This window comes from Peromyscus leucopus, chromosome 6 (assembly GCF_004664715.2).
Source record: "Peromyscus leucopus breed LL Stock chromosome 6, UCI_PerLeu_2.1, whole genome shotgun sequence".
Lineage (NCBI taxonomy): Eukaryota > Metazoa > Chordata > Mammalia > Rodentia > Cricetidae > Peromyscus > Peromyscus leucopus.
In genome coordinates, this window is record NC_051068.1 from 53,557,819 (window position 1) to 53,584,272 (window position 26,454).

Sequence of the window (26,454 nt, forward strand, 5' to 3'; positions counted from 1 at the left end):
AATTCTGAAATAATTTTTCCCCACAGCATCAGCAGGATATGTCAACAAATTTGAAGGCTGGATGGCGGAGGGTGCTGTTGCACACCTAGAAAGAGCCTATATTTCACCTAAAGCCATAGTAGAAAAAAACTATCCTAGTTGGAATTTAGTAGGAAGGGGGGGTGCTGTTAAACCTGCAAATCATTAAACAGAGTCCCCAGAACTAAGAATAATGGACAGCATTTTCTAATTTAAAAATGACAACATAAACCTGCCATAAACACCCTCATAGAAAAGTCTATAATAATGTTGAGAAAACATGGACATTGTATAATTTAGTTGAGTGAGCACATACAATTAAGTACCATACATGCTAAGTTTAAATGTTAAGCAATCCATAATTGAATATATCTTGAATGAAACTATTTGCTATCATAGCCAATATAAGACAAATTGCTAAATGGTCTTATTAATAAAAAAAACCCAGAGCCAGATATTGGGGTTAAACTGAGAGATCAGAGGAATTGGTCAAGCCACAGCCAACTGCACCTCCCCAACTCCTCAGCTTTCAAAGAGACCTACTTCCTGTTTACCCATGCCTATATGCCTTTCTGTTCTGCCATCTAACTTCCTCTATCTGACCAGCTACATCACTTCCTGTCTGTCTGTACAGACTTCCAGACTTCTATGGTTAGTGCTGCAATCAGAGGTGTGTGCTACCATGCCTAGCTCTGTTCCCAGTGTGGCCTTGAACTCACAGAGATCTCGATGGATCTCTGCCTCCCAAAAGGTAGGATTAAAGGTGTGTGCTAGCACTGCCTGACTTCTATGTTTACTACAATAGCTGGCTTTTCCCTCTGATCCTCAGATAAGCTTTATTGGGGTGCACAAAGAAAATATCACCGCAGCCAAATATGAGCAATCTGTTTAAATTGTTTTGAGCAATACCCACTTTTTAAATTAAGTGTGTTTCAGATAATTTCTCACATGTACACAATGTACAAGGACTGCTCTCAGGCCTGGCCTTCCTCCTTTCCTGCCTGTCTTTCTTCTCTCCATATATTTTTCTCATGTTCATGTCTATTCATTTTATTTTGTGATCCACTGAAATTAAGCAGAGCTATGTGTGTGACATCATTCACTGACGGCTGCTGGATTCAGTGGTTGAATACATAGCTAAAGACCATAGTTCTTCTTTCAGTTCTATCATAGCCAATATTTCAGAGCTAAAGAATAGGGTCCCACAAGCTCCTCCCCTTTCTTTGACTGATAGGTCCTGTCTTGTTTGGGCTGAATGCATGTAATAACAGTTTTTGTGAGTTAGTGATTGCAATGTTTGTGTGAATGTGGGACGCCAGCTGGGAGACAGGATCCTACATTTAGCCCAAGGGTATTCTTGAGGGGTGAGGGATAAGAAATTTAGATAGAAAGCTAGGGGGAGGAGAAAAAGATAGAAACACAGGATAGCCATGGGAGGGCCTGGTTCCTTATCCACTGGCCCTTCTTGTCTCTTCTAAAGGGCTATTTGTAGGAATGCCAAGGGGTGGAGCAAAAGACTTCTTCCCCCTAATCCAAGTGTACACCGTTCCAGTCACATAGACACTATGCACATGGTCAAACAATCCTCTAATGCAGCTCTGCTGGGTAAAGCAAGCTCAGATCTCACCAGGAAACCTCTGTGGGCCTCCACATGTGAGTCTAGAGAATAGTATTTTACATCCCTACACCCTATCTCTGGATCTTGTGTACTTTCCATTTTATCTCCAACTATTAAGATTTCATAACAAAACTATAAAACATATTACTATAACATAGTTTCCCAGATCAATTTTTGTTGATACTTACATTATTTTCCCACTGACATCTATAAATTAGGACAGCCAAGAAAATATAATGCAAATTTTCATCTTGTTTTTGTTTAAAAAATTCTATCATGATAGGCTAAACATGAGCTGAACAAGGAAAACAAACAGACATGCTAAAGCAGATGGCAAAAATCTCATGAGGCTTCAAACCTACACAGAACTACAGGAAACTAAAGAATTCTGAGAGACGGAGAAATAGCCTTCCCCAGGGAAGAGTGCACTAATTGGTTATCAAATACCAAGCTGTCAGATTTGAAAACATATGTATATGCAGCATTATCAGACTGAGCAGCTTATATTTAGGAATATATATATATATTTAAATAATATTTGTAAACCATTAAAAATCAAATTAATGAAATACTAAAATCTTTTGAAATGTGCAAGTAAATTACTAATGGAATTTCCAAATAAAGGAAGTACAAATTTGTGGACTGAAAGAAACATTGATAAGGACAAGTCCACAATTAGAATAAATATTGTTCATGCTGCTTTGTCTTAGATGGTAATGAGAAAAATCAGCAGATCTATAGGAGACTTGACTACATTGCTCCATAAAAATCAACAAGCCATATATAGAATAAATCACTATGCAACAGCAAAATACACATTTTTAAAATTGCACAGAAAAAGGTGTGGATATATCTTAAATATGAACACATTATTAATATATTTTTATAACTATACAAAGGAAGCACAGTGGAGAAAGAATTGTCCTTTCAATGTTATTAGGATTGGGTGTCCCCAGAGCAGTAAAGTATTTTAGGTAGAAAGTGATCCCTTTCATATCCTTTTTCTTACAAAGTTTTATAATCTTTGCCAAGGATATGGGGTTTCTTACATATGTTATTAAACTAAGTTCTTCAGGAAGTATCCTGTTAAATCATGTAAATTATGGAATTAGATCATTCAATTATGGAATCTTAGAACGATCAAGATTTATACTTGGCAGGCTGGAGACCCGAGCAAACTGATATGGAGATCTCATCTGATAATTGGAAGGATTAAAACTCAGAATGAGACAATGGCTCCCTCCCTCTAAGACTTACAGCAGTTAGATATGTAAATGCAATTGCATACTGTAGGCCAAAATATATGCTTCTTATGCCACTTTTCCTTTTTTTTAATATTATTTTTATCCTTTGAAAAATTCCATATATTTATACAATGTATATTAATCACTTACAACAACCACTACCTCCTTCCAATTCTCCCTAATCCCCTGTCTCATGTCCCTCTGAACTATTTCTCATTTACTTGTTTTTTGTTAATAATCTCCTGAGTCCAATTAGTATTGTCTGTAAGCACATGAGGACCCTACTAGAGTACACATCCCCAAAGCCCTTAACAGCCATTGGCTCCATGACATAGACAGAGGATTGAAGATCTCTTCCCCATCAGGCTCTAATGAATGGCTAGTGTTGTGAACTGGCTCCATCTTCCTGGGAAGCTTTTTTTTTTTTTTTAAAAAAAAAAAAAAAAGATTTATTTATTTATTATGTGTGTATGACTGCAGGCCAGAAGAGGGCACCAGATCTCTTTACAGATGGTTGTGAGCCACCATGTGGTTGCTGGGAATTGAACTCAGGACCTCTGGAAAAGCAGTCAGTGCTCTTAACCTCTGAGCCATCTCTCCAGCCACCCCCCCCCCCCAATCATGCTCTAAAATGTGATATTGTGCTCATCTTGTGCCAGCAAGCACAGCTCCTAATTATATGATGTGAACAACAGCTTTTTCATAGGTCATAGATTTTGTAATTCTCCTAATCCACTAGGTATTATATTGTTTCCATTTCCTTCATACTTGATGTTCCCTGAGCTTTAAATAATGAGAGGCAACATTTACACTCTCTATAGGTCTTCTGTGAATTGGGTGATGTCAAACCAATGTGAGAGAGGGCAATGTGCTTTACTCAGTCTAGTATTCAAATGTTGATTGATGAAGAAACACATGGAATGTTTGTACACACCTCTAGACACATCAGTGCCCAGTCAAAAGATTTATCATCTATATCATCTTTGATAGGAGCTCACACACTTTGAAGTAGCAAACCCCAAATGCAATTAGCAGATATTCAAGCTGACTGCCAAATTAATCACCAGAACTACCATTTTACTTATTTATTAAGGATTATTTTTTATTTGATAATTTTTATGTATCTAACACATTCTTGTCATTATCATCTCTCTGCCCTTTCTTATCTTCTGCACACCACCACCAAGTTGATCTACAGCCCCAAGAATCTTCATTCCATTTTCATGTGTTTATGCTTTTTTTTAATGGCATTTTACTAGTCTATCTACTGGGGCAGGAAAAACTCATCAGTGAATACATCACTGAAAACACTGGATTTTTCTCCTTCATCTCAGCTGCCCTTTACTGTTTTCCTGGGAAGGATGGCACCCATGATCCACTTCCTCCCAAATGCTTACTGGCTTAAGTTTGTGCAGACAACTGTAGCTGCTGGGAGTTCACTAACACCATGCTCATGACATGCCCATAAAATAACATATCACACTTCTCATTCCCATTGTCTGGCTCTGACATTCTTTCTGTGTCTTCTGCAGGGTTTTCTGAGACTTGAAAGGAGTAAGAGGCTTTCTTATCCCCTGATAATAGAGTAGTCATTATTCTCAGCATCCTGAGTAGCCATGACTCTTCATTAACTGCTATTATCTACAAATAGTAGCTTTTTTGATGAAGGCTGAGGGCAGCACTTGTCTATATGTAGAAACATAAATATTGCCGGGTGGTGGTGGCGCACGCCTTTAATCTCAGCACGAGGGAGGCAGAGGCAGGCGCATCTCTGTGAGTTCAAGGCCAGCGTGGGCTACCAAGTGATTTCCAGGAATGGCGCAAAGCTACAAAGAGAAACCCTGTCTCGAAAAACCAAAAAAAAAAAAAAAAAAAAAAAGGAAAAGAAACATAAATATTTAGGAGGCAGTTTGAAAACATACTCATTTATCAAAACAACATAGTAGATTCACCCCTAGTATCTATGACCTCTGAAAGCCATGAGCCGTTTACCAAATCCACAGTGCTAGGCATGAATTCCTTTATGTGGATCAGGCCTTTGATGTAAGCAGAAAATCCATTGGTTACCACTATGATAAAAGTGTCATTCTTGCAGGAGGCGGCAGATTGTTATTTTATCATGCTAGAGCCACAGTCTCTTCTCTCATTCTGCTGCCTGCAGAGAAATTCCCAGGCATTAGGGAGAAAGCTTCCAGCTCACTTCCAGAATGGTTTCACTCTATTTTGCAACTCTGTATAGTGTATTAATTTATAAGGTGTTACCATTCCATTTTTTGGTGAGGAACCAAATGAATTATCAATAGCCTGTATTGTTTTGGGAGCCACGTTGGCTAGCAATTCTTAGGAAGGTGTCCTATACTTGGAGTTGCTGTTTAGCAACCCACAGCTTTCTGGGATTGACATTGTCCATCAATGCAATACACCGATTCAAATTATTTTTTAATTATGTTTTTAAGAACTATCCATCTGTTACTACTTGACTTCTGTTATCTTTCCATCTGCTTATCATTCATGTAGTGACTTTAAAAATTATTTCCTTTATTTTTTGAGATTATACTGCGATTACATTATTTCCCCTTTTCTTTCATCCCCTCAATCGCTCACATACATCTATTCTTGTTCTCTTTCAAAGTCATGGCTTTGTTTATAGTTAATTGCTGTGATGTACATGTCTGTTCCTATAGGCATAATAATTTAGCTTATGAAGTAGGTTTCATGGTGGCTTCATCAGACCTCTTTAGTTTAGGTGCCCCCACCCTCCACACTCTTTCTCCTCTCCATTCCATATTCTATCTCTGTTTAAACTTTGTCAGCTCCAGTCTTGCCTCTGCTGTTTTCACACAAACATCCCACCTCTCCTTAATGTCTCTTTTTCTCACAGTACGGCCATTTTTCTAGTGTCCAGTCCTCCACAGCAGTTGCTCCAACATAAAGAAATAAAGCTAAAAGTTAAAAGGTGTGGTCCACATATGAGAGAAAACATAAAATATTTGCTTTCTGGGGCCTGGACTTCCTCACTCTAGTATTTTCCACATACCTCCATTGTCTTGCTATTTAAGGATCATTATTAGTATTTTGATTCCATTATGACTTTTGATTTTTCCTGACATTTGTTATGGTGCACTGACTTGCAGACTAACATGATACTGCTTTATTGCAAAATGAAAATCACTTTCAGTACTCAAAAGACCAATGGCAATATATAGGTCTGCCTTAAATATCTGTTCCCAGCTGGAGGTGCTGTTTTGTGAACATGGGTAGCCTTCAGCATCTGTGACTTGGCTGGAAGGAGGGGATCTTTGGAGTCGGGACTTCAAGATTTATGCTTGCCTCTGGTTCTGGCCTCATTTCAGCTTCACAGTCTGTCACAGGGAGGACTCCTTTTACTCCTACCCACAGAGTGACACCATTGCACCATGGCACGTTGTAATTTTCTTCTCAATTGCCAATATGGTTGTGAATTTTGGAGCTCTGAATATAAATACATTAGTCAACAAGTTGATTTTTATTTGAACGAGAACTATTTTAAACATCTGTATGCTGTAACATAATTATGGTACTTCTAAGTAAGAATGAAATGCACTAATATGGATGATGTACTATCTAATATTTTCATTCTGAGAAATATTTGGCAATTAGTATAAAATTTGTACATGCTTCCTCAATGTTTTTTCTTCTTTGCAAAAATAATTTTTAAAATTTAATTAAAATGTAGTTACACAATCTCCCCCTTTTCATTTAATCTCATCATTTCCTTCTCTGTTTTCCTCTTACTCACTTTCAATTTTTTGCCTTTTACTTGATCATTATTGTTACACACACGCACACATATATATGCATTACGTTCCTATGTGTATGCATACAGACATGCATATAGATGCACATATGAATATATACATAAATACAATTTGTTGACTATTTACTGGCCACTCTCTCTTGATTATTATTGCTACACACACACACACACACACACACACACACACACACACACAGAATAAACATAGAAATCCAGCCTGCTGAGTCTGTTTAGTGTTGCCTCCATGTACATTATTTAAGGTCAGTCCACCTGTTAGTTTATAACAAGTTAGGAGACTCATCCCCCAGGAAAATGAATTCTCCCTCTCCCAGCACTCATTAGCTGCCTGTAGCTCTTTGTCTAGTTTTGAGACCCTGTGAGAGTTCCTCCTTCTACTTTCACATGTCTGTGTTTTCACTGTTCAGGTCTTGTTTAGGCCCCCGGAATTATTGAGGTATCATGGGTGTGGCTTCCTTTTCATTCATAAGAGAAGACACAATCTCACAGCAGATGCTTATAGCCTTTCTGCCTCCTATTCTCTCATGCTCCCTCAGCTTTAGGTGCAGGAGTTGTGCCTTTCTTAGTATTAAAAATATGTCTCTTTACACTTGCTGTCATTTAATTACCAAATAATATTAGATTGTGTCGAAGTTTAGGGTTTTTTTTTCTTCGTAGTAGGTTAGACATTTAGATTACTATTTTAAATATTTGTTACTCATCTGGTAGTTAGTTTATAATAACTTTCAATATTTTGAGATTTGTAACTTTTTTTAAAAGTCTGCTCACTCAGCCCAGCATGGTGGTACATATCTTTAACCCTAGCACTAGAGAAGCAGAGGCAGGTAGTTCTCTGTGAGTTTGAGGCCAGCCTGTTCTACAAAGTGACTTTTAGGACTAAACAGAGAAACCCTGTTTCAAAACACCCTCTAAAAGAAGTCTGCTCAAATATTAAACATCTATTTACTTTTAATGCACTGATGACATATTTTGGATACAATAAAGAATTTTATCGCTAGTAACTTTTAGACCACTTTTCCATCCATTTGAACAATGCCAATATAGTTAATTTTCTTTAGTCTCTATTGTTTGATTCAGAGGAAGAACTCTGTCCTCTTTGTATTAGTTCAGAAATCTGACTCCATTTAATGACATTCCTAAACAAATATTTTGTTAGAACAAACAGTAGCTTAAAGGTGGTTAAGTGGATCATATTTATTCTCATTTCTAGAAAAGTGAAGTCCAAGTCTGCTCTTATTTCCCTGCCTTCTTACATGTTTGCTTTCCTATGAAGTAATGACTCAGGTACATCATCTTCCAAAGCCAGGCTGTGGTGGCATATGCCTTTAATCCCAGCACTTGGGAAGCAGAGGCAGGCAAATTTCTGTGAGTTCAAGGCCAGCCTTGTCTACAGAGTGAGATCCAGGATAGGCTCCAAAAGCTACACAGAGAAACCCTGTCCTGAATGCCCCTCCCCCAATTTTTTTTTGCTATTCTGTATTTAAAATTGAAATTGTTTCATCACATATGATATAACATGTGTATGGTTCATTCCTCTTCTACCATCCTCAACTTCATGTATTTTATTACCTACACTCTGCTGCAATTCCTTGTACAAATGGAATCAGTTAAGTATCTCTATATGTGATTGACTAAATCCTAAAATGTTCCCTTATCACCTTACTTTTCAGAATGTGCATTCAGACATTTCTCTTTACTCTCAGTGCTAGAGATTTCAAATATAAGAATACGTTGATATAGAGCGAAATTAAAGACAATTTTTATGAACTTTTCAAAAAAGATTCTTCTCTCCTACAATGAATCCCACCCACCATTTCTCCTCCCTCCACTATTCTTAGCCCTCTCCTTCCCCAGATCCATTCACCCTCTTTTTCATCTTAATCAAAGAGTAGAATTCCAAGAGGACAGAACAAGATACAATAAGGAATAAGAGAAGGCAAAAGCCCTTATGTCAAGCCTGGGCAAGGCAACTCAATAGGAGGAAAGGAGTCCCAAGAGAGGCAAAAGAGTCAGAGATACACCTACTCCCACTGTTAGGAGTCTCACAAGAGCACCAAGCTAACAGCCATAACATAGCAGAGAACCTGGTGTAGACCCATGCAGGCCCTGTGCATGCCATCTCAGTCTCTGTGAGCCTATGTGAGCCCTGCTTAGTGGATTTGGTAGACTATCCTGGTGTCCTCCTGGTCTTCTCCATCCCCTCTGATGACTACTGTCTTTCCTCCCTATCTTTCATGAGGTTCCCAAACTCTGAGGGGAGGGACCCGATGGAGACCTCCAATCTAGAGTTTCTGCATGAGGTCTGGCTGTGGATCTCGGCACCCCCTTCCATCTGCTGCCAGACGAAACCTTCTGATGATGACTGGACAAGGCACCAATCTAAGTATAACACAATAGCCCTAGAAATCACTTTAACATTTTTTTTTTCAGTTGTGTTTTGTTCTATACTAGGTTTCCGGAACATCCAGTCTCCACTTGCCAGCCAGCCGGGCACTGTAGGGCATGGGCTCTCCCTCGTGGGGTGGACTCGAAGTTACACCACACTTGATTGTCCATTCCCATGTGTTCTGCATCACCATTGCCCCTGTGCATCTTGCACTAGGGACAGAGTGTAGGTGGAGGGTTTTGTGGCTGGTGCTGTCCAGGCTTCTCTTTCACTACTGCCTGCAGAGGACCTTCTCATTCCAAAGAGACTACACTGTAGCCATAAAAGCTAAAACGCCTGCACCAGCTCAACTTCTCTACATTCAACGAGCTGTATGGAAATTTCCCTCAGTAATGTCCCCCTACCCGCCACAGGCTGTCAGTTTTCAGAGAGCAACCTTCTGTCTTAGCATTAGTTTGGGTTGTTATATCTTCAAGGGCTCCGCTTGGCCAGCAACTCAACCAAATGCAACCCAAATCCACCACTGGAAGCCTTGCCTGGCTACAAAAGACGGCCAGTTCAGACCCCATATCCTCTATTATGGGGATTTCACACGAGGATCACCCTCATTGATTCCAGGGCGTTTCCAGCGCACTAGGTTCCCACATTGCCCTCCAAATGGCCTCCAGTTTCAGCTGTTTCTTCCTGCACTTTCTCCATCCACCCTGCCCCAGTCTGATCCTGCCTGCTCCTATCCCCTCCAGCTCCTGTCCACCTTCAGAATCTATTCTATTTCCTTCTTAGGGAGATCCATGCTTCTCTCTATCTAACCTCTCTGTGTCTGTGGATTATAGCTTGATTATAATTTACTTAACAACCAATATCTACTTATAAATGAATACATACATTTGTCTTTATGGGTCTGAGCTACATCATTCCCTATGAGTTTTTCTTGTTGAATTCATTTCCCTACAAATTTCAAGATGTCATTTTTTTTAAACTACTGAGTAATACTATATTGTGTAAATGTACCACAAATTCTCTATTGATTTTTCAGCTGAGGGACATCTAAGTTGTTTACAGTTTCTGGCTATTATGTATAAAGCTGCAATGAACATAGTTGAGCAAATGGAATCTCAAAGTAGTTTTGAATTTCATTTCCCTGATGGCTAAGGGTGTAGAACATTTTCTAAAGTGTTTCTCACAATTTGAGATTCCTCTATTCCTCAAAACTGAATTCTCTATTTAGATCTGGACCCCATTATTTGGTTTTTAATAACTAGTTTCTTGAGTTATTTTTTCATATATATATATATATATATATATATATATATATATATGAAATTTTTTACTTAAAAAGATTTTCTTTCCTTTTACATACCAACCCTTTCCCCCTCCCTCCTCTTCTCCCACTTCCCCCATCTACCACCATCCCATTCCCATCCTCTCCCCATAGAGAGTAAGGCCTCCCTTTGTTAGTCAACACAGGCTGTTATATCAATTTGGATTTGGATATAGGATGTGGAGTTGGCAAAAATCTTTTCTTATTCCTTGGGCTGCCTCTTTTGCTGATTGGTGGTGTCCTTTGCCTTACAGATGCTTTTCAGTTTCATGAGGTCCATTTATTAATTGTTGATCTTAGTGTCTGCACTAAAATGTTGATGTTCTGTTCAAAAAGTTATCTCCTGTGCTAATGAATTCAAGGCTATTCCCCATTTTCTCTTCTCTCAGTTCAGTGTGTCTGATTTTAAATTAGGGACTTTGATCTACTTGGACTTGAGTTGTGTTTAGGGTGATAGATACGGATCTATTTTCATCCTTTTGTATGTTGACATCCAGTTATGCCAGCACAATTTGTTGAAGATACTTTTTTTCCCCCACTGTATAATTTTGGCTTCTTTGTCAAAAATCAGGTGTCCATAGGTGTGTGGATTTATGTCTGAGTCTTCAATTTGATCCATTGATCCATTTGTCTGTCTTTATGCCAATACCATGCTGTTTTTATTACCATGGCTGTGTAGTGGAACTTTAAATTGCTAATGGTAATACCTCCAGAAGTTCTTTTACTTTTCAGGATTGTTGAAGCTCCCACCATAGTTGTTTTTCTATTCAAAGATGAGAATTGTCCTTTCAAGTTCTGGAAAGAATTGTGTTGGGATTTTTATGGGAATTGCACTGAAGCTGTAGATTGCTTTTGGTAGGATGGGCACTTTTACTATACTAATCCTACTGAATCATGAGCATGGAAGATCTTTCCATGGTCAAATATTGTCTTCAATTTCTTCATAGACTTGAAATTTTTATCATATGAGTCTTTCACTTGTTTGGTTATAACTACCCGAAGATACTTTAAAAGAAGAATGGTTGGAATACGTAACACATTCATAGTTACATTTTTATTGCCTTTTAAAGCAAAATAACATAATTGAAATTATATTAATTTTACATATTGTTTTATACTTTGCATAATGCAAAAATGTAGATTGAATGAATTATTAACCTATAAATTTATTAAAAATAGGTTATACCAGAGTAAAAACTGGGTAAACTAACCATTAGAAACGTTTTTATTTTAATTTCAGCTGAAGTGATTTACTTTAAAAAAATGTTATGACTGGGATATAGGAGAGCTTATCAGAATAGCAGCCTTCTATGTGTGGAGCTCTAGAAAAAAAGCTAGATTAAAAAGGAAGACAGAAAAAACTTTTCTAGTCAGATTAGAAAGCTATGACTTAGTGATATGAGGTTTGCAGCATTTAAAGCTAGATAAAAATGAAGCTGCTGTCAGATCCCCTCAGCCATAGTATTTCGCAGGCAGATGGGCCAGACACTCCATCTGGATGCTCCATCCCCTCATGACCTATTTGCCACCTGCTGCACACAGGACTTTTAATATGAAGCAGTAGTTTAATCATGCTCTTTTGAAGACACATATAATCAAATATCTCCATGTACCAACATATTTTCCTGTGATAATAAAATTCATGGCCGATGTCTCGGCTTAGATATATGCATTTATTTATTCTTTTTAAATTTATGGATGTTATTAATATTTCTGTCTTCCCAACAAAGGGCAATGTTTTGGGGTTGAAGTTCAGACCCTTTCCTTCTGCTCTCATCCATCCCAAAGCTGCCACACTGTTGCTTCGTACATCACATCACTTCAACTTTAGAGCTATTTATTCCCCTTCTTGTACTAATTTAGGAAACAATGCCGTTGAAGTTATGAAGTTATTTTCATGTCAAAGTTTCTTAGTTTTTCTTTAATGTCTATTTCAAGAATGGTTTTTAACATTTTGAGAGAGACGATGGCCTACACAGAATAGTGAAGAACTCTGCTGCATTCTAAAAGCTCATTATTTAAAGTTATATGTGTATGGATGGTTTCCCTGCTGGTATGTCTGTGTCCACAAGCATGCCTGCTGCCTTTGGGGAAGAACAGACAGCATCAGACCCCTTGGAGCTCAAGTTACAGACAGTAGTGAACTTCCTTGTGCTTGCTGGGAATGAAATCAAGGTTCTCAGTAACAGTAGGTGCTGCTCTTCATCACATTATCTCACTTATGCTCAAATTTAGGTAACTTAAAATATTGAAATTAGTTGTGTTGCTTCTATCCTTAAAGATATATGTATTATAAAGGTAAATATAAAAGTCAAAATCATTTTATTTAATTCCTATGTATGAAGTAATATCCAACCATCATGTTATAAGACTCTTGTTATGGAATGCCTGATAATATATAATTCCTTTCTCTTTACGGTATTTACTTTCTGCCAGAAATGTATAAAACTATGCCTTATTAATCCAGCTCTTGAAAGCTTATTTTATTAAAGTGCTGTATCCCCAATATGGAATATTAAAAAAGCTAATGATTTTATTGCTATAACAATTATTACTCAGCAACTATCTACAAACAGTAAATTACCAACTCAAGTTCTTAAAAAGAAAAAATATAGAAGAAATTATAATGTGATTGTCTGAGTTTAAAATCATTCAGTAACTCTAATTTCCATGACAAATTCATTAATTAGTGATTAGTATTTTCACTTATTAAAAATTCTTTAATTACTTATTTTTACTGGAAAATCAACACTATGTTTCTCATTCATAAAGTATACTGCACAAAACTATTATGATGATTGCTATGCTTATCTAATTTTGGGATCTGTAGAAATAATTTTAGCTCTAATACTTAATATGAAGTTTCCTTAGAAAATAGAATATAATTGTCTCATCAGATGAGTTTACTTTTACATTCTCCTCATATGTTAAGTCAAAATATAATAGTGAAAAATAATGCTAGTATTAATATTTAAAATATCATTATTTAAAAATTTGATCTCAGATCAGATATTTCTTTTATAGCAGACTTTATTTTTTGATTTAATCTTTCTTTTCCTTTTATTTTATTTTACAATACCATTCAGTTCTACATATCAGCCACGGATGCCCTTGTTCTCCTCCCTCCTGCCCCCCTCCCCTTCCCCCCAGCCCACCTCCCATTCCTACCTCCTCTAGGGCAAAGCCTCCCCCGAGGACTGAGATCAACCTTGTAGACTCATTCCAGGCAGGTCCAGTCTCCTCCTCCCAGACTGAGCCAAGTGTCCCTGCATAAGCCCCAGGTTTCAAACAGCCAACTCATGCAATGAGCACAGGACCCGGTACCACTGCCTAGATGCCACCCAAACAGATCAAGCCAATCAACTGTCTCACCCATTCAGAGGGCCTGATCCAGTTGGCGGCCCCTCAGCCTTTGGTTCATAGTTCATGTGTTTCCATTTGTTTGGCTATTTGTCCCTGTGCTTTATCCAACCTTGGTTTCAACAATTCTCGCTCATATAAATCCTCCTCTTTCTCACTAATTAAACTCCTGGAGCTCCACCCGGGGCCTAGCTGTGGATGTCTGCATCCAGATCCCTCAGTCATTGGATGGGGTTTCTAGCACGACTATTAGGGTGTTTGGATATCCCATCACCAGAGTCGGTCAGTTCTGGCTGTCTCTCGACCTTTGCCAGCAGTCTATTGTGGGGGTATCTTTGTGGATTTCTGTGGGCCTCTCTAGCACTTTGTTTCTAGCACTTTGTTTCTTCTTTTTCTCATGTGGTCTTCATTTACCATGGTCCCTATTCCTTGTTTTCCCTCTCTGTTCTTGATCCAGCTGGGATCTCCCGCTTCCACAGGCTCCCTTTCCCTTGACCCTCACCCTTCATTACTCCCACTCATGTCTAGGATTTTCATGTAGATCTCAGCCATTTCTCCATTATTGGACGATCCTTGTGTCTTTTTTGGGGTCCTGTTTCCCAGGTAGCCTCGCTGGTGACGTGAGTAGCAGTCCAGTCATCCTTGTTCCACATCTAGTATCCTCCTATCAGTGAGTACATTACCATATTTGTCTTTCTGCATCTGGGTTATCTCATTCAGGATGATTTTTTCTAGATCCATCCATTTGCCTGCAAACCTCATGATGTCATTTTTTTTTTTCTGTTGAGTAGTATTCCATTGTGTATATTTGCCACAATTTATTCATCCATTCTTCAGTTGAAGGGCATCTAGGTTGTTTCCAGGTTTTGGCTATTACAAACAATGCTGATATAAACATAGCTGAGCAAGTGCTCTTGTGGTATGATTGAGCATTTCTTGGGTATATGCCCAAGAATGGTATAGCTGGATTTTGGGGGAGATTGATTCCCAATTTTCTAAGAAAGCACCATATTGATTTCCAAAGTGGTTGTATAAGTTTGCATTCCCACCAGCAGTGGAGGAGATTTCCCCTAGCTCCACATCCTCTCCTGCATAAGGTGTCTTCAGTGTTTTTGATCTTAGCCATTCTGACAGGCATAAGGTGTATACCAGACTTTCAATTCTTCAATTTAAAATTATAAAAAAAGACAAAGAACTATTAATTTATTATGAAGAATAATGTATATATATACATATATAAAAATATATACATATATTTTATATATGAGTATATATATAAAACAACATAGAGATTTTTAATGAATGGTCATCATTTTGGTTCTTTTGTCTATCTACTGTGCTTACTATGTGCCTCTGTGTTTTTCTGAACATATATTACCATTTAATTTCTTCCCTCCATATGAAATTTTTTCTGATCTGTATGTCAACAGTTCCTTTATGTTGTTAAACACTGATATTTGAGACCAAGGGTGTTAATGCATTTTAGAGTCCATAAAGCAAAAATATTCTCTGTGGCACTTTTGCAAAATTATGTTTTATAATCTTTGACACAGTACATCCTGATTGTTTTCAGGTCTTGGTTATGCTCTTAATTTTAATAATTTTAATGCATATGATCTTGGTGAAAAAAACTGTAGATGAAATTCTAAATGGTCTTATTAAATAAGAAACACACAGGCATATACAGAGTTAAAAGCCCAAGAGATCAGAGCACTAGTGAATAACCTTTAGCTTACCACTCACTGCCATCCTTCTCTTGAGAGACCTCCTCCTCTGTTACCTGTATTTTTATTAGCTTTCTGTTCAACCTTCTCATTGGCTCATGATTTCCAACCACATGATTTCCTCATCCCTGCCTGTCTATACAGACCTCCAGGTCTCTATGGTTGGTACTGGGATTAAAGGTTCGGGGCACTGCTTGTCTGTGTCCTTGACCACACAGAGACTCTGCCTGCCATGTGATCAGATTAAGGATTTGTGATACCACTGCCAGACTTCTGCTTAGAGGCTATGACCTCTGATCTCCAGGCAAATTTATTTATTAACATACAAATAAAATCACATTTCAGCACAAATAAAATATCACCATAAAAAACAAAAACAGAAATACACCTTTTGCTCTTTTTAAGCAAATTTAAACTGTAATGTAATTATTTATGTGTTTTTCAGAGTTACTATTCATTTTATTTGATACTTTCATCATATGAAACATCTAAACAATAAGTAAACATTTAATTTGGGACATATGTGATGCAATAGTAGTTCACATGTCATTGCACATTGAAAAAATGAGTAGATGAATTCATTTATACTTTGTAAATTTCAAGTCCAGCATATCCCTTTTGTTATCATCTTTTTGGTAGTTTGAATACTGAATATATCTGCTGTGGGATAATGCCATTGTATACTGGTATAATAAAATGCTGATTGGCCAGTAGCCAGGCAGGAAGTATAGGCAGGATAAGCAGACAAGGAGAATTCTGGGAAGAGGAAGGTTGAATCAGAAGAAGCCAGACTGCTGTCCAGGGAGCAGCATGTAATGGCACACAGACAAAGCCACGGGACATGTGGCCACATATAGATTAACAGAAATGGGCTGAGTTTAAGTGTAAGAGCTAGTGAGTAGGAAGACTAACCTAATGGCTGAGCAGTTTTAATTAATATAAGCCTATGTGTGTTTACTTGGGGACGCAAGTGGGAGAGATTTGTCCCGAGCGCCGGCAGGCCAGGACACAGAGAAACTTTCAGTTACATGTATCAGGAGACAACACTTCATCATAAATGTGTGGGACCTCATTAAATTCTCCCAGCCCACAACCGACTGCTGAGAGACCCAGTCTTCTATAGGCCTTCCTGAGATAGCCACAGCTCTTGTGAGGTCATGACTGAATATGCTGTTTTATGCCCAGAAAAACAGCATTTCACATCCCTTCAGCTAATGTCCAAACTCTTAATATTTCCACTTCCTCCTCTGCAATGTTACCGGAACCTTAGAGGAGTAGTGTGAAAGTCCTGTCTATGGCTGAGCACTTAACCATCACTTATTTCAGCACTTTGTCAGGCATGTATATCTACATCTACCACCATTAATTGCAGACAGGAGATTGTCTGATTAGAGCCAAGGGTGAATTAGTATCTGTCTATGGGTATAAACATAGACATTTACAAGTCAACTTGGTACCAGGATAATTTAACAAGAAGTAGTATTAAGTTTCTACCAAGAGGCTAAGACCTTGACTTTCAGGAGCAGCATTATCCAGATGTAGAGAATACGTCCCTTTCTCTCTCTCTTTCTCCTATCCTCGCTTTCTTTCCCTCCCCCTCTCTCCCTCCCTCCCTCTTTTTCTCTCCCTGTTCTGTGTCTCTGAAACCCATGTATTTAAATTGAATTACAAAGTATTAAGTTTCCACAAAACTTTTACACATAGTTTTGGTTTGGCCTCCATCCTCCATCATCTTGTATCCATACAACTTTACCTACTTAAATGTTCTACCCCTCAAATTCCCACACTGTTTTCATATCATTGATTTTGGACTATCCCCATCTCTTAAGACATCTCCAACCCTAATAGTACATTCATAATTTCCTTACTTTTACAGGTATTCCAGATTGAACACATGCATCTGAAGATTAGAAGTTAGGATTCACCTGTGAAAGAGAACATGTGTTTACTATTTCTGAGCCTATGATAGAATGTGATGTCATGGGATAACTGTGTAAAGAAACTACTTTATTCTACAATCTCTTCTCACATGGGCTTTCAGTTTCTTACTACTCATTATTTACCTTAAGCCATGCAACTTACAAGAGGGCCATAATTCTTCATGAATTTACTCCAAGCAGTGTATAATTTCATAATTGATTGGTATATTTTTATCATTTCCCCACCGTGTGTGTGTGTGTGTGTGTGTGTGTGTGTGTGTGTCTGCACATGTGCGCACGTGCCTCTTCTTGACACCCAACTACTGAATTCTAGAGCCAGAGGTTGTGTGAAAGAGAGGCCACTTTCTAGTAGATACTTATCTAGATCCTGAGGGTTTATAAGTGGAGACATCAAAGTCCTCAATCTCTCTGTCTCTCAAATCACAGTTCCATTAAGGTGAACAGGCATGATCACACACATCATTGAAGGGAGAAGTACTATCTGTGAAGAATGCAAGCTGGTTATGATCATCAAGTAATAGAGATACTGTTTTCGACTAAAGATCCAAAGAAGGCATTTTTCAGGAAACAGTGGATCAGGAACATTATAAAAATGCCAAGAAAAAGTATTTGAAATAAAATAAAATAAAATTCTTTTAAAATTAATTTCATAAATTTTATCATAGTTTACTTACATTATTTTTTTTTGTCACCAAGGCTGGGTAAGCCACATGCACTATTTCATATTTACTAATGTGCTTTATTTGCCAGGCATTTTTATAATTAAATTACCACCAGCATAATTAATGTTACTGAGAAAATGGTTAGGACAGTAGATGAAAAGTCTTGTGTATTTTGTGATATTTGTGTGCTGGAATGTCAAAAAATAAATGTATTATCAAATTATAATGACTTATTTATACTAAATAAGTCTCCTATTGGCCACTTCCATTAATTTACAAACTTCAAAGCATCATAACTCCAATAGTTAGTTTTAAAAAAGTTTCTTTGTTTTTGCCATATACTAATGTAAATAATTATATGTTACATATGCATTTTCTGAAAATTCCTACTTTCCTATTTTTGTTTGTGGCATTAATTTGGGAAATAAATATCAGACATAAAAGTTTTGAAAAGAAATTTAAAATAAATAACCTACTATGTTAATGATTTTCATGCTATAAATTAAAATGTTGATAATGAACAGTCTAAATTATATTTTATATTTTTTGATAATACTAAGCTAAGAAACTGCTAGTATGTGGCTTGGTGTATGTGGTTATATACCAGGTTGCATAAATCTTTTAGGACCACTAAATTTGCTTAAAAACTATTTTATATGCCAATACAACTTCATTTTATATTAGCTATTTTACACTGATTTAATTGGTTTAAAATATTTAAGAGACTCTTGTTTATACCTGTGTTAGAATTTTAATGCCATGAAGAGTTACCATGATCATGGTAATTTTATAAAGGAAAACATTTAATTGGGGCTGGCTTACATTTTCAGAGGTTTAGTCTATTATTGTCATAGTGGGTGGTATGTGGCACACATTGTGCTGGATAAGGTCCTGAGAGTTCTACATCTTAATCTGCAGGCAGTAGGAAGTGACACACTTCCTCCAACAATGCTACACCTACTCCAACAAGGGATACCTCCTAATAGTGCCAATCACTACGAGCTTATGGGGGCCTATTACATCCAAACTGCCACATTCCACTCCCTGGCCTCCATAGGTTTGTAACTATATCATAATGCAAAATGCCTCAAAAGTTCCCATAATATATAAAAGTTTCAAACTTGTTTAATATCCAAAGATCAAAGTATCTTCTGAGACTCATGTAATCTCTTAACTGCAATACCCACACAATAAAAATAAAAAAGCAGGTCACATTCTTCAAATGTATAATGGCACAAGATATATATATATATACACACACATTCCAAAATTGAGGAAAAGGAACATAGTAAGTAAATACTAGACCAAAGCAATATCGAAAACTCGCTGGCAAACTCCAAACTCCAAATTATCTATCTCAATGTCTGATGTCAAAGAACTCTTTAGATGCCCAACTCTTTTCAGTTTGTTTACTGCAACATACTTCTTTCTCTTGGACTGGTTCCATTTCTTGTTAGCAGCTTTCCTTGACAGATATCCAATGACATATCCAACATCTTGCAGTCTCCAAGGCAATTGAGGCTTCACCTTCAAAGCTTCCCACAATGGCATCTCTAGGCCTCTATACAGGGAACCCCTGACACAAGCCTGGCTTCAGAGGCTTTCCTTAGTCATAGAGAGGGAATCTATTATCCCTTTCTCCTATCCTTAACTCTAAACCCTGAACCATGTGGCTGAAGCTGCCAAGTTGTATTGCTTGCTGGGTCTGGAACATGGCCCCTTGATCAATTGCATCTTCACCAGCTTTCTATTTTTCATGGTTTCCTTCACTGCCTAAGCTTGGCTGTCCTGATACTTGCTCTGTAGACTAGGTTGACCTTGAATTCAGAGATCTGCATGCCTCTATCTCCTGAGCTCTGGGCTCAAAGGCATGTACCACCATGCCTGTATCTAATCTGTTCTTTAATTTCTTTTCAGAAAGTGGAAGCTTAGCTGGGTGGGGTCTTGCCTTGAGATCACCACTTCTTTTATTCTGTTTAACATCAGGCAGACTCTTCAGACAGGGACAAAAAGCAGTCATCTTCTTCACCAAAATATCACAAGAAAAATCTCTAGGCAACATATTAAAATTCTCCTCTGAAACCTCTTGAGCCAGTCCTACCCCCACAGTTCAATCACCCTCAGCATCACTGTCTTCCATATTTCTACTAGTATGGCCTGTTAAGCAGTGCTTAAAGCATTCCACTGAATTCCTAATCCCAAATCCCCAAATCCAGATTCCTCCAAACAAGCTCATTGTCAGATCACCTCAATATCCCAGTCCCTGGTACCAACTTTTGCCTTAGTTAGGGTTTTATTACTGTGAAGAGATACCATGACCATGGCAACTCTGATAAAGAAAAACATTTAATTGGGGCTGGCTTGAAATTTCAGAGGTTTATTTAGTCCATTATCATTATGGTGGGTGGCATGCAGGCAGATTTAAATTTTTTTTTAAACTTTGGCTACTTAGCCAGCAATTGCAACTCCAGAGTTAATGGCCTGCTTATCTAGCAGGGGCCTGGCTGCTCGGGCCACAACCTGGTGAGAATTCTGCTCCCTGTCATTGCTGCTAAAGGCAGCTCTAACTAAATATCATTCTAATTATAATTAAGACCTGAGATTCAAAGGCTAGGTGAAAACCTGCAAGCTCAGAGCCTGAGTAACAACTAGCTAACCCTCTCTCTTTGCTGGCATTCACAGAAGACACATGTTTCCACTTTGCCAAAGCACAAGAAGCTTCTCCACTCCAAACCCCACCCTACTACTTACTGTGTCTCTTTTTCTCTCCTGGATGCCTTCTGGTGCTCTATGATTACTTTCTCTTAACTAGTTGCTAACTCAGCCTCATGAACCAAGGTTAATTTTATTTAATTGATGCAAATGTAATCTGGGGTTCACAGTGTGATCAGATATTTCCCAACAAGACATGGTGCTGTAGAAGGAGCTAGGAGTCCTACATCTTGATCCACAGGCAGCAGGAAGTGAACTTGACACACTTTCTTTAACAATGCCTCACCATACTCCAACAAGGCCACACCTCCTAATAGTGCCAATAATTATAAGCCTATGGGGGGCAATTATATTCAAACTACCACAATATCAGTGTGAGTCTTCTGAATCTATCTTTCTGTCCATATTGCTTTGTATATTTTTGTTGTAACAAAGATGCTCCCAAACATGTCAGACAAGGTATCATCATCAAGGAATAGGTAGAAGAAAGATTAGAAAAAAGCTAAGAGATAATTGCCCAGGGAAGTAGAATCATTAAAGGTGAATTGACACAAGTCTTATTAGCTACTTAAACTCTGGGGTAGATTTTATGGTGTGTGTTTATATATAATCAAATTACAATGCTCTGAAAAATTTCCAAGAAATTTTATAATACAAAGTGAAAAGTGAATGGTGTTCCTATTATCAAATTTAATAGGTAGACAAAATATTCTTCTTATTTTAAAAATTGATCAACATATCAGAAAATACTTTGAAATAATATTAAAACTGATTTATATAAACAGATATTAATATGTTGCTATAACTAAAATACTGTGTCAGTGATTATTTAGCCTATTTGTCCTTATAAAATGTATGTCAAAGATGTGTATCATAAAGTCATGCTGGCTGTATTCTGTTAGGACTGGCTCAAGAATATCAAAGTTGTGTGATATGATATTCTTCCTGCTTTCATGAAATAGTATATTTAAATCACTGGGAGCTTCTTGAACTTTGACAAACCATTTAACCTTCAATGTTGAGCTATTTCTCCTCTCACTACGTAAAATAAATTATCATATTGAACTTGCATAATTAATTTATCAGACCTGCATACCTCAGTTTGTTTTATCTCCACATGTCATGTTACAAAACTGGTCTTTCTTCTATCACACTTTTTCTACTCATTCTGTGTGTCAATAATTTAAAATCAGTAACATTGTCATTCTCTTTTACATTATTCTCCTCCCATTTTTTAGACTTCTTCAGACTCTACTGTTATAAACACACAAATAATAATACCATCATAAAATTAAATGACAACTAGAGAAAATGAAACAACACATCATGTGAACAAAAACACACAACTCAAGTCACTCTTTACTAGTTAGGTTTATCATGAAAATTTTTATCAGTGTGTACATGTCATAGTATCCTTTTCTTTACCTGAATAATTCCAATATTGCTTCTAAACCCACATGAGAAACAAAATAGTATTTTATCTGAAGGCAAAGATTCTACCTATCTCAATAACTCTAATGAGCACTTTAAAGAGATAATTGTACTTGACCTCTGAGAAGAATCTATACAACTGAAAACTCACTTCATAAATAATGCATTACCTGGGACTCTATGATTTCTTGCACACAGGTTTTTTAATCCCACCAATTTCTGTCTTTCCATTCTCTTTCACTGGATAATTAAACTTTATTTTTTCCTCATTTTTGAATATTTAATTCTATAATATTTTATTTAACTGTCTTCTCCTCATAAAGACTGTGGTTATTTACATAGAAGCAAATGGTTTCAAATTTTATGTATCTTCTAGAAATAGTCTCCTATGAATTCTGAACCTTAGGATCTGTCTTCCTTGAATCCACAGTTCTCTTACCTTGTTTCACTGTATTTTAAGTTATGAGGCAGAAATTAGTAAGGGAAAATAGATTTAGATGTAGTTTGGCTAAGCAAGAAAAAGACAACTACTTTCCACCATTCCTACAGCAATGTTACCATTTTATAGAAAATATAAAACAAAATTCATGAAATTATATACATATAACATAATTATATATATACATATATATATATATATATTCTGAATACATGTGACATATATGAGTTAAGTCACTACAACTATGGGTTTTTCCCTATGAAAACCCTTCCTACTCTGGTGGGCACTAGATCTTTCCTTTCCCTCATCAGGAATTTCTGAGGAACTCTTCATTCTCTGTAATCCATTATTTCAGGAGTTTGATGGCTGAGGGGAATGCAAGAGGATGTCTCCTATCCCATCAGAATTTTTGCATAGGATTATAGTTACATTTACACATAAAAAATAAATTGAAAAATCTTGCTGTCTATTAAGTCTCAAAAGAAAGGGTGATAAAGATGAATCTCAAAGTCTGAGTAAGTAGAATGTTGGAGTTGTTGTTTCTATCTAGTGTATGATGTCCAAGGAAGGGAAGATCAAAACTATTGGATGTAATCAGTAAGCTATATTATTAGATATCTAGATACATATGCCATGTTTGTAGGTAGAAATTTTAAATATAAGTTTGATGTTGCATAAAGAATAAAAATCTGTGATGCTTTATAATAAGGATGGTTCTCAAAGCCAGAATATCAGGTAAATTCACCAAAGCTTTTAGAAGGTTGATACCTGAAGAAGTTGTGTCAGTAAGTCAGAATCAGGAAGAATCACCATGAATATTTGATAGGAACAACCAGAGAATTAAAAGAAAACTGAGTGTAGTGTGTTAGAAAACAAATGAAGAAATTAAAATGCTTATTTTTCAGTCAATAACTTACCTAGCTAGAAATAGCTCCATTCTTCCACAATCCCATGATCCTGGCAGAATCCTTGTCTCCTCTGATTGTCATGCCCAATGTTTAGTCTAGTTGTCACTGTGCCAGTTCTGATAAGATGCTCCAAATCCAGTGCCACACTATTCTATGTCATTGCCACCATCTACCTGTGTTACCACAGTAACACATTCTTGGTTCCTGCTTCCTAGTTTTATCCTTGCCTTTCACAAACTATTCTAAAGAGATGAATGTTTGTATTCAAATGTCATTCCAATAATATTACTAGCTTAATAAGAGATATTCATTGAATACTTAATGCTCTCAGACTAAAATCCAAAATTATTATAAATATTTCGTGGCTTTGCTGATAGCACTTTCTTGTCTACTCAATCCAGTCCAGTAATTCTGGAAACTTCATATTTTTGAAAATACAAGGACATAATGGTAATGTATTTGTAATTGTTTTTTCTTTCTTGTGTGAACTTTTCTTAGGAACACAATGAATGTCTATTGGTTCCAGACAGGGCAAATGAATAAATCCATTGAATTATATGGTATTTCCATTTATGGAAATCTTCTGCTGTAGAAATTCACTATAGTAAAAAAATTTTAAGTACCAAAGAAAGAAATTGAAAAAAAAAAAAAGCAATATCAAAAGATAACCCATGGTCATGGATCAGTAGATTCAATATCATTCCCACATCTGTAGTACAAAAAAAAAATCTTTAGAGTCAGACAATCCTTATTGATATTCCAGTGTTGTTCTTTACAATCAAAAATGGAAGTGAAGGCAATCATAAAATTCATATGAAAGGAAAAAGAGCTTGAATTTAAAGCAGCTCTGAGCATAAAGTACAATGATGAAGGTATCACCATATAGCTGTGTTGGCATAAGAAACAACAAGAAACAGATGCAACGATAAACAGAATAAAACAGAAAACCCAGAAATAACCCACACAATTAAGGACAGCCAAGTGAATTTTGACAGTGATCACCAAACAAACAGTGGATTCAAAAAGGTCTCTTTAATAAATGTTGCTGGGAAAAGAGCTTTCCTCATGTAAGAGAATAAAACTAGATCAAAATCCCTCCCATGCAAAAAAAAAAAAAAAAAAAAAAAGCAGAATCAAATGAAGAATGTCACAACTGAAAATTTAAAAATCTAGAGGGAACAGAACACTTGAGGATGTAGTAGTAATCATAATCATGAGTTTTCTCTATAAGGTTCCAGTACCCCTGGAAGTAATCCCAAATGCTGATGGAGTCATATGAAATTAAAGCTTCTTTACAGGAAAAGGAATTATCCTGAGTAAAGACACAGACTGGAATGGAAAAACCAAATTTTTGCCTGCTATGTATCAGATGGGGTTAATAGCTAGTATATATATTTATACATGCAAATATGGAACTATAAAAACCTAATGTCAAAACAGCTTTCCAAATCTTTCAATCAATACATGAGTTAATGAAATGAATATTTAGCTTCCAAAAGATGAAATAACAATAACCAGTAAAGATGAAAAATGTTCAATATCCTCTATAATCAGAGATATTTAAAATAAAATTACATTAAAATTTTAACTTACACTAGTCAGAATGGCTGTCCATTAAGAAAAAGTAAATGCTGGTGCCATTGCAGGGAAAGCAGGAACTCTAGATGGGGCTAGTGGGAATTAAAGTAAGTTTAAACACAACAGAAATGTGCCTAACGATAGTAGAAATATTGAAAAAATTATAACTACCACATCAAACACAACAAAAGTTCGGGTATATGTACCAAGGATATTATTTCAGCATATAATTGAAATGCTTGTACATCTTTGTTTATTAAATTTTTCAAAATCTCAAATATGTGACAGCAGCCTAAATGTATAATGCATAAAAAAAGGAACTGAAAAAAAGGGTAGTGTACTATAAATAGAGCTTATAGAGTCCTAAGGAAGAGCATAATTATGTTGTTTGCAGGAACATGGATGCAACTGGAGAGCATAACATTAAGGGTAATGAGGCAGATACAGAAAGACAAATACTATTTGCTTTCTTCCTGTATTAGATTCAGTATTTTAGGTAGATACACGAAATCACTTATTTATGAGAAAGAAAGCTAGAAGCAAGACAGTACTGGAGGAACAATGGGAATAGCAGGAGGGAAGAGAAGGAGGAAGTTGGTTCAATATGCTCAAAGTACTTGACAGTCATGTATAAAATGAAGTTTTTGAAACCATCCACATATGAAATGACGATATAATAAAACTACATATGTATAAATAGAGAATTATATGAAGTTTTACATATAATAGTATTTCAAAATCACAGCATTGACTCCATTATTTATTAAATTTATATATAAATTTATATATAAATTTATTTTTATTTTCAGTTATTTTACTAATACTTATTAATTATTAATAATATATTGTCTTAGCGTTTCTACCGCTGTGAAGAGATGCCATGAATTTGGCAACTCTTACAAAGGAAAACATTTAATTGGGGCTGGCTTACAGTTTCAGAGGTTTAGTCCATTATCTTCATGGTAGTGGTGTAAAGGCAGACATGGTTCTGGAGAAGAGGCTGAGAGTTCTACATCTGCAGGCAGCAGAAACCACTGTGTCACACTGGGCACAGCTTGATCGTATAAAACCTTAAAGCCCAACTCCACAGTGACACACTTCTTCCAACAAGGCCACACCTACTTCAGCAAGGCCACACCTCCTAATAGTGCCATTTCCTATGGGCCAAGCTTTCAAACACATGAGTTCGAATAGGAGCCATACCTATTCAAACCACTACCACCACCACCACCACCACCATCACACACACACACACACACACACACACACACACACATACACCCAATCTTGAGTTTGAAA

At 36.7% G+C, this 26,454-nt stretch overlaps 1 protein-coding gene across 4 annotated transcripts in view; it reads left to right on the top strand.

The window, feature by feature from the left end:
* Fstl5 (follistatin like 5) overlaps window positions 1-26,454 on the top strand; it is a 567,974-nt gene that overhangs the window by 96,943 nt on the left and 444,577 nt on the right. The window lies entirely within an intron of this gene.